The sequence below is a fragment of the Staurois parvus genome, unplaced genomic scaffold (genome assembly GCF_062004578.1).
Source record: "Staurois parvus isolate SC_StPar_1 unplaced genomic scaffold, SC_StPar_1.0 ptg000251l, whole genome shotgun sequence".
In the NCBI taxonomy this organism is placed as follows: Eukaryota; Metazoa; Chordata; class Amphibia; order Anura; family Ranidae; genus Staurois; species Staurois parvus.
This window is the reverse complement of record NW_028318047.1, coordinates 1,795,984-1,805,870: the sequence shown is the minus strand read 5'-3', so window position 1 is coordinate 1,805,870 and position 9,887 is coordinate 1,795,984. Positions and strand designations below refer to the sequence as shown.

General features: G+C 40.7%; 1 pseudogene; it reads right to left on the bottom strand.

The window, feature by feature from the left end:
• Window positions 1-8,958: 8,958 nt before the first annotated feature.
• LOC149459620 (U2 spliceosomal RNA) lies at window positions 8,959-9,073 on the bottom strand (annotated as a pseudogene).
• Between the last annotated feature and the right edge of the window lie 814 nt (window positions 9,074-9,887).

Sequence of the window (9,887 nt, the reverse complement as noted above, 5' to 3'; positions counted from 1 at the left end):
CTCTGCACCCTGTTTGAAACTCACCTGTCAATTCACCTCTACAAACACCTGACTGCAGCTCACAACTGTCATCTGTCATCAGCTGTCCCTTTCTTTAGTAACCCTCATCCACAACTGCCTGCAGCTCACCTCTACACCCCCTGTCCACACCTGTACATTAAAAAAATAAGACCTACTCCGAAAATAAGACCTAGTGTGTTTTTTTGAGCCCCAAAAAATATAAGACTGTCTTATTTTCGGGGAAACATGGTACTAGGAATAATATACAAATACAGTGATTACTGCAGCACTACAAGATAAATAATAAATCACAAAAATGTGTAAACAAGTTCATTTGTTTTCATTGCAGTGCTTCTATCCTTATTTCCTTATTTAAACACCAAGTGCTCTGAAAGGAGCAAAAACTCAACCACCAGATATCTGCTCACCTCTAGCAGTGTGGCTTTACATAGTGTTATGTTTGGTCTCACTGCGCTTTTCATCCCAATGTGGACACTGAAGTTCAACTTGGTGGACCCCAATTACCATTCACAGCTTCTCTGGATTTATACTCCATTCATCACATCACCTCATAAATAAAAGACTCCACATAGTGCGTAAACTTTAAAACAAACATTCTAATATATCTATACCAAAACAAAATGCACACTCACATGTGATGGTTGCCCAATTGCACCAAATAAAATCAGCATCTATATGCAGTATTTGTCCGATATCCACAAACCTGAGCAATGGATAATCCACAATGGTTGCAGTGGCCTCACTCCATGAACACCGCTAGCTCTGTGGAGCATTGTGACATCATCCAAGACCCCTGCCTTATTTTAAAGACTTACGCATGGACGAAGGATGGAAGCACTGCAATGAAGAAAAATAAACTTGTTTACACATTTTTGTGATTTATTATTTATGTTGTAGCGCTGCACTAATCACTGTATTTGTATGTTATACCTGATATGAGATAAGGTCTTGAGTGCATTAGTGGCTATATATTGCTTAAATTAGGTTATAAATTTTGATTATTATTACACATTGTGATGATTTATTAGAGGTGAAGTTGATTTCCATAGAAGTGCGCAAGATTATTTAAATTATTTATTTATTATTAGCAACTGGGAATACTTTTACAGTGAAGGGAATCTCCGGATGAAAAAAATGGTATCTCGGTTATCGCTACAGCTTCACTAATGACAGAGATATCACCCTTTCCATCCAACGATGTATAAATACGTAGCTGGAAGTGGTTAAACATGGTGTGCGGCAGAAAATAAAGGACTAGTGAGAACTTTATGATTATAGTCAATAATATCATGAACAAACTGTTCATCTGTGGTTCATAAAAGATTTACGTTGTTTTTTTGTGCTTCCAGCTATGAATAATTATTATTAACTGATGCTGACTACAGAACGGACAACACTTAAACCAGACTCCTATTGCTGGCCATGAACATTTGATTTTTGAATTGTCAATTCAGCCAATTTTTACAGCATCAACTGATTTTATGAGCCATACATATTGGTTTAAAACTGTTAAACAGTGATTGACCTTTTGCACATTTTTGTGAAAACTTTATAAATAATACCCCCAAATAAATGAATTAGTATTTAGTCAATAACAGAACACTCACATCCTGGAAATGTAAAATAACTTATATACACATCATAGTCCAACATCCAGTTGATACAAAACAGGCAATCCTAGGCACAAATGCTTGAAGTTCAAAGTCTTAATGAGAAAAGATACAACAGGTTGGAAATAAACAAAATAACAGAAATTAACAGATCATGCCCATATGGTTTTTTATTATATAGATCAAATTACAGGTGAAACTCAAAAAATTAGAATAACGTGCAAAAGTTCATTTATTTCAGTAATGCAACTTAAAAGGTGAAACTAACATATGAGATAGACTCATTACATGCAAAGCAAGATAGTTCAAGCCGTGATTTGTCATAATTGTGATGATTATGGCTTACAGCTCATGAAAACCCCAAATCCACAATCTCAGAAAATTAGAATATTACATGCAATCAATAAAACAAGGATTGTACATATAAACAATATCGGACCTCTGAAAAGTGTAAGCATGCATATGTACTCAGTACTTGGTTTGGGCCCCTTTTGCAGCAATTACTGATTCAATGCGGCGTGGCATGGAAGCTATCAGCCTGTGGCACTGCTGAGGTGCTATGGAAGACCAGGATGCTTCAATAGCGGCCTTCAGCTTTTCTGCATTGTTCAGTCTCATGTCTCTCATCTTTCTCTTGGCAATGCTCCATAGATTCTCTATGGGGTTCAGGTCAGGCGAGTTTGCTGGCCAATTAAGCACAGTAATCCCACGGTCATTGGACCAGGTTTTGGTGCTTTTGGCAGTGTGGGCAGGTCCTGCTGGAAAATGAAGTCAGCATCCCCGTAAAGCTCATCTGTGGAAGGAAGCATGAAGCGCTCCAAACTCTCCTGGTAGACGGCTGCGTTGACCCTGGCCTTAATGAAGCACAGTGGACCAACACTTGCAGATGACATGGCTCCCCAAATCAACACAGACTGTGGAAACTTCACACAGGACTTCAAGCATCTTGCAGTGTGTGCCTCTCCATTCTTCCTCCATACTCTGGGACCTTGGTTTCCAAATGACATGCAAAAGTTGCTCTCATCAGAAAAGAGGACTTTGGACCACTGAGCAACAGACCAGGTCTGTTTTTCTTCAGCCCAGGTAAGGTGCTTCTGACGTTGTTTGTTGTTCATGAGCGGCTTGACAAGAGGAATACGACATTGGAAACCCATGTCCTGGATCCGTCTGTTGTGGCTCTTGATGCACTGATTCCAGCCTCAGTCCACTCCTTGTGAAAGTCCCCAACACTTTTGAATGGCCTTTTCCTGACAATCCTCTCCAGGCTGCGGTCATCCTTGCTGGTTATGCACCTTTTTCTTCCACACTTTTCCCTTCCACATAACTTTCTATTAATGTGCTTTGATACAGCACTTTGGGAACATCCAACTTCTTTTGCAATTACCTTTTGAGGCTTTCCCTCCTTATGGAGGGTGTCAATGATGGTTTTCTGCACAACTCTCAGGTCAGCAGTCTTTCCCATGATTGTGATTCCTACTGAACCAGACTGAGAGGCCATTTAAAGGCTCAGGAACCCTTTGCAGGTGTTATGGCTTAATTAGTGGATTAGAAAGGGACTTGCACCTTTTCACAATATTCTAATTTTCTGAGATTGTGGATTTGGGGTTTTCATGAGCTGTAAGCCATAATCATCACAATTATGACAAATCACGGCTTGAACTATCTTGCTTTGCATGTAATGAGTCTATCTCATATATTAGTTTCACCTTTTAAGTTGCATTACTGAAATAAATGAACTTTTGCACGTTATTCTAATTTTTTTAGTTTCACCTGTAAATAATTTTACTTACATATTGTAGCAGGAGGAGCACTAAACACAGGTGAGTATAAATCTCCTAGGCATTTGACCATGTAATCATCACTCCTACCTTTCAGATCACAAGTAGGGGCAAGAAAGGGACCCAGAAAAGTGCTTAATGACCTATATCCACATTTGTGGTATAGGCCCCCTGAGGGCCATCAACACATCCTCATAGGCTAATAGAAACAACTCAACTTCCAACATCACTCTGAATAATGAATTCAAATGTTCAATTTCAGGTTTAGGACAGGCCAGTGTAGGTTACAGCAAAACCAAACCTATCAATTTATCTGTTTCCCCAAACAGTTACATTCAAGGCATGCCTTGAATGATAATTGTCACAATTGCTTGTGCTCTCAACCAAGCTGTCAAGCACTCCGATGCACAACACGTGCATCAAACAAAAGTGTTGACGGACACTTCCTTGGCTGTAAAGGATAGGGGGATTTAGTTGCACTTTGTACAAATGTAAAGAGTTATGTCACAGTTACTTATTGTACCTGTGCAGGTTTTACGGTAACATTCTGTCACACGAAGCACCACATAACATTGTTTGGTTACTTAAGCTCGAGTGGGACATATAGGGGTTGATTTACTAAAAGACAAGAAGGTTGTTCATTTGAAAGGGAATTTTCTATTAGCTTTGTGAATATAGTGAAAAATCACTTTTCCAAGAATATTCATTCACATGTAAGGAAAATAAAAATATATTTTTGCTTGCAAATGATTCAAATATAGAAATCAGCAGACCTTCACCTCATTCACTAAGCAAACAAAAGTTCCCTTGTTAACTTATTTGTCTTTAGCTAATCCACCCCATAGTCTCTACTCAAGCAAGGAGTTACTAGGCTCCTCTAAGCTTTCTAAATCTCTGTATGCCACAGCATCACCTTTGTGCTCACAACCCACTGCACCTAATGCCAATCCTCTGATGCCCCTCAATCAATCCTCCACTGTACCCACAACCAAGTCTCCCCTGTGCCCACAGACAACGGTTTGTTGTATCACATCCTAGTCTCCATTAATTCTGTAGCCAAATCTTCACTGCATCAGCAGCCAAGTCTCCATTGCACTGGCCACCAGTCCTCCACACCATCACACCTGTTGTTCTCAACTGTAGTAGCATAGTAGTAGTATTGGCATTTTTAAATATCACAGTGTTATCATTTAAATGCTGAAATAAGACAAGGCCAGGTATCTAACTTTTTTAGAATGAGGCTTGCAATAACAACCACCATACATTTCTTATAACAACATCTGATCAAGTTGAAAACTGGGCTCAGGCCTTGGAACTGTGTCATGACCTGGTTCACCTGCTGGTGGTGCTGTGGATCTCTGCGCTGAAAACTAGTTTCAGTGTCCACCAGCAGGTGTCTTTCAGAGGTCAGCAGGCCCCAGTAACTAGTTCCAACTGGGTTCAGCTGCTAACAGGACATATAATGCTTCTTCCATTAATAAGCAGTGCATCAGTGTTTTGTTTGTTCCTGCCTTGTATCCTGTTTGCCGTGCTGCTGCCAAAATCTGTTGCCATTAACTCATGTTCCTGCTCTCGCCCCTGCCCTGTACGCAGTACCTTGCTGCCTTGCTCATTTCTCAGTCTTGTTTCCCTCCTTCCCATCTGCCCCTCTATGTTTCCCCTGCCTTGCATTTTTCCCACTTGTACATATTTGTGTATTTAGTTAGATTAGTTTCTGCATTTTGGCATGTCGTTCAGATTATCTTACATTTCATGTTTATTGCACTGGTGTGTAGTTATCTTGCATTCACTGTAAATAAATCTCACTTTAAAGATAATAACATATGGTCTGGTACCAGTTTCTTGGTGTAGCTACATATCTGGTCATCATCTGTGCTGAGCCCTGACAAATTGATAGAGATGTGGAGATCGGAACATTCAAGTAGCAGGGCATATGACCATTTATTCACCCTCTTAGGTTTAGCTCCTGTATTGATCTAGCTTTTTGCAACAAAACCTGTTAAAAGCTCTGGCTTTTCTTTGTGATGCTACTTACAAGAGTGATGACAGATAAAAGACCAAGTGCTCCTTCAAGTCTGCTTAATTTTTTAATTTTAATTTTTTAGTTATTTTTTAATTTTCCTCCCCTGGGCCTATGTATTCATGCCTCTTTGAAAATAGCAATCACAGTGGAAGGTGGCAATACTACAGCCTGCCAGCAACGTGCCCTGAGGCAAATTCAGAATTAGCAAGTACAGGAATTTAAGACAGACAATGCTGTACAGTACTGAACAATAATCAACAATTCTGCCCCTCCACAGATGGATTAGGACAACTTTAAGACAGCCATGCAGGGGAGCAATATCAAGCAGCTAAAGAAGACTATAAAGAAAGAAACCAGACATTTGAAGGAGTTGGAAGCACCCGCTGCTTATACGTATATATATACTGCTGATGAAGAAACTTATCAGGCCTTACTACAGGCTAGAAGTGACCTAGCTCTAAATGACCCTCAATGACACACAGTGACAGTCAGAAATTCACTAAGAATTGTTTGAAAAAGGGAAAAAATTAGTAACGTTTTAGCATCCTTGCATAACGTTGACAAACCACCACCCCTGTATACAGAACAGAACATAGACATAGGTCTCCATCTCATTCTTCAAGAGTTTGAGATCTGTTATTGAACCCTCTATTGTCTATAGCACTTTATAACTTAGAAGATATCAATCGCCTCCAAGAGTATATAATCATAAACAGTGATGTAGTACACCCATATATAATCACTGTTTATGATTATATGGGTTTAGGAGTGTGGTCAAATCACACATTGGTTGTGGGACGCACACTTCTGAATGGACTTTTCATTATTTGGGACTTTTTTGGACAAGTGATTATATATGGGTGTGCTACATTACTGCTTTTGATTATATGCATTTAGGAGGAGTGGTAAAATCACTAAACAATGTTTTATCAGCAACTTTTGATGTATTGATTTGTGTAGTTTATATTTGGTGTGAATATTGACTGCACTTATCCTCTTGGAGACAACTGAAATCCCAAAAGTAATCTCTCAGTCCCCTCTTTACTCCTGGAGATAGTCTCCATGTTGGAGACAGGGATATCCACTGATGAAATAGAGCTAGCCATTGGATGTTTTCCTGGGGACATGTCCCTGGGGCCAGATGATCATCAGAATGAGTGGTACAAATTGTATGGAGCTCTAAGTTGAAGTAGCTCTATGCCTATTGCCAGGACTCCATGAAACTTTCTATTCATGTATTATGCTCATATTGTTCTTAGCTCCAAACCAGGCAAAGACACTTACTCTGTTCATTATTCTGCCCCATCTCCTTGCTGAATTATGACCTAAAATTCCTAACCAAAATCCTGGAAATCAGACTAATGAAAACTAGAAACACTTGGACAGGAACCAATCTGGCTTTAAAACACATACTATAAATCTACTGACAATAATCTGCACATAGTGTTTACTCACCTGCTTATTTTCCCAGAGTACCAAGGAACTGGAATACTGAGAACATTAGATATTTAAAAGGCTTTTAATTTTGTTACCTGGATATATATCTTCAGGTTATGGGCTTTCAACAGGGTGCTCATAGGTAGGTTGTGAATCCATATAACGCACCACTGCCCAAATTAAAATTGCCATTGATCTCTCACCATTCCCAATAGCTAGGATGACTAGGCAAAGTTTCCTCCTTTTCTATGGCACTATTTGTGCTTGTGATGTAGGCCATTACCGTGGCACTCTGTCACATATTGTTAGGCTGGCCATAAATGATAAATTTAATTCATTTCACTAGCAGGTTGAACAGAAAAAAAGGAGCCAATTCTCCCATCCAAACATTCAAGTTGGATAGGAGAATCCTTCCCACTGTTCTATTGTATGCTGCTAGTAGGAAGCCTTCCCCACTGTCATAATACACTGATTAGTGCTGCTGGTGGCACTGATCATTTGGGAAAGAACAAATAGACTATTTGTGCACAAGTCGATCATAAGATCAATCTATCTCCAGACATTAGTGAAATCCAACTATACCCCCATCCACTGTCGAAGCTTGAATGTCTCTGCAAGAATGGGGAACCATCTAGACATATGATCTCACTCTTGTACAATCTACTGAGCACACTCCCTGCTGAGTCCTACCCATTGCTTATACGGCAATAGGAATTGGATCTTGAGATTACATGCTCAGCTCAACAAGCCAACATGATCCCCTATCTGTTCCACAAATCATCAATAACAAACAAGTACCAGGAAATGGGATATAAGATATTGTCCAGGTGGTACAGGGTGCCTTATGTGCTGCACAAAATAGACCATAATGTCCCAGACATTTGTTGGCGAAGCTCCAAGACTGTTGGCCAGCTGATCCATATTTTCTGGTACTGCCAAAATTGCAGTAATTCTGGGAGGATGTTACACCAACAACTAAACAACTGACATCAGTTGATTTAGGTAAGAATGCCGTAGTCTGTATTCTCCAGAAAGATCCCTCCCAAAATATAAAGCATCCCTCACTATCCATCTATCAAATGCATTGAGGCCTGCATTACATCTGTGGAAGCAATCACAACCATTGAATAAATTACTCTGGTATTCCAAAACTATCCTCCACATAGAGAACCTGACTGTCACCTGAGGAAAAATTTAGAGAGAAATGGAGATACTATACTACTTTTTTTTTTTTTTTTTTTTTTTAAGTCCGCAAACGTGCAACTATATCGAAAAAACCCGTAAGTGTCCGCAAAAAAGTGCAAGTGCAAAACACCACACGAAAAACGTGCACTTAGGGGTGTGCTGTGTCAGACCCCTAAAGGGGCTTGGACCGCTGTCCCTGATCCCCCGGGGCACGAAGCTCCTGACGGGGACTAGGTTCCCACTTGGTCCTCCTGACCAAAAGGCCGGGTGAACCACCGTTCCCTATGCCAAGCCGAAGCCGGACATTCAGTACTAGGCAAGGGGACTCTCCCGAAGAAGAGTCCTCTAGGGATCAGGGGAGGAAGGAACCGTATGGCCACACATCCTCCCCCTAGACTTCAGGGTAGGCCCGAGGACCCACACCCTCCATCCGTGAAAGCACACACATAAGAAAGCAAAAAGTGACAATACGTGGGAGTGTAATAAATTAAATTAAGTAAAGAAAGAAAAAATAAAAAAATGGTACCGTGCCGAAATGTGCACAGACCAGGCCCTGAGGCCCGTAGCAAAAATTGCCCTGGACTTAGCCAAAAGGCCTGGTCCTTAGGGCGCTGTGCAAAAAGAGGTGAAAAAACAGTGGCCATGTGTCATCTTCACACCGTGGGGTCCCACACCCAAGTGTTACTAGTGACACCCCTGAGAGCGTCTTCCCCAGGGGGCACTGAGTTTGCGGACTTTTTGCGTCCCCAGCCCCAGGCCAGACCAAGGTAGCACGTTCAGATCAGGAGGTACTGGGACTTTCCGGTCTCCCCAGAGGAATTACTCCCAAGGCCCCAGAACGAATCATGGCGCTCCCTGGTTTCTGTCCCTCCGGTACTAGCCTTCCGGACACCCATCATACCAGTGAGGGTACTATACAACAACCATCCCCGTAAACTAGAATGGTCGAGAGCACCCCCACTGGACACTGATAAGAACAGATACTACACTTGATCTTAGCCAAAAGGCCGAGAGGAGATACTATACTACTGCTGAACACAACCTACAGGTGATGCCCAGCGTCCAGGAAGAGTGAGCATGGTTCCGTAGTTTCTAGATCCTGACTCAAAATTCATGGTCCTCATAAGAACACCCCTAGTGAGTGACAACCCCTCCTCTACCTATCTTTTCTGTTCCCTCCACCACACTTCCCCCCTTTTTCTTTCTCCTTTCCTAATTCCATTCCTCTATGGCCATTTAGTACCAACATCTCTTTTCACCCTCTTTTATTATATACTACAATGATATTTGGATACAGGAAAGTTATTGATACCCTTGACCAAAAATGTAAGCAGGTTGTTAGATGATCATTATTTCCTTTGCTTTGGGTCTTTTATGGCATGTTTTCTTCAGATATCCAAAGATGACCTATCACAACAATATAATATTCACCCCCTTTTTTCCATATATCTGACAGCAGACCATTCCATTGGTCAGCTTTGCTACCTGGATCAACTGCCCTGCCATTTAGAAAATTTGAGATTTACCATATGAAATAGAGGAAAAACTTTCTTTCATACCTGACAGCTACGAAGGGGAATGGATTTATGGCATAGATCAAGTGGGATCCAGGAAAAGGCAAAGACTTTTACAACCGAATATTAAAATGTGTCTTTATTGAAATAAAGACCCAAAAAAAACTGCACTGTCCTTATGGGTGTTGTCACAAATTATCTAACTATACAAAACAAAAAGAAGAACTAAATCAAATGAAAACTCTCTACAATCTGAATGTTTGTGAAAACACGACAGTTGGACCAAACACTACTTAAAGATCCATCCAAAGAAAAGACT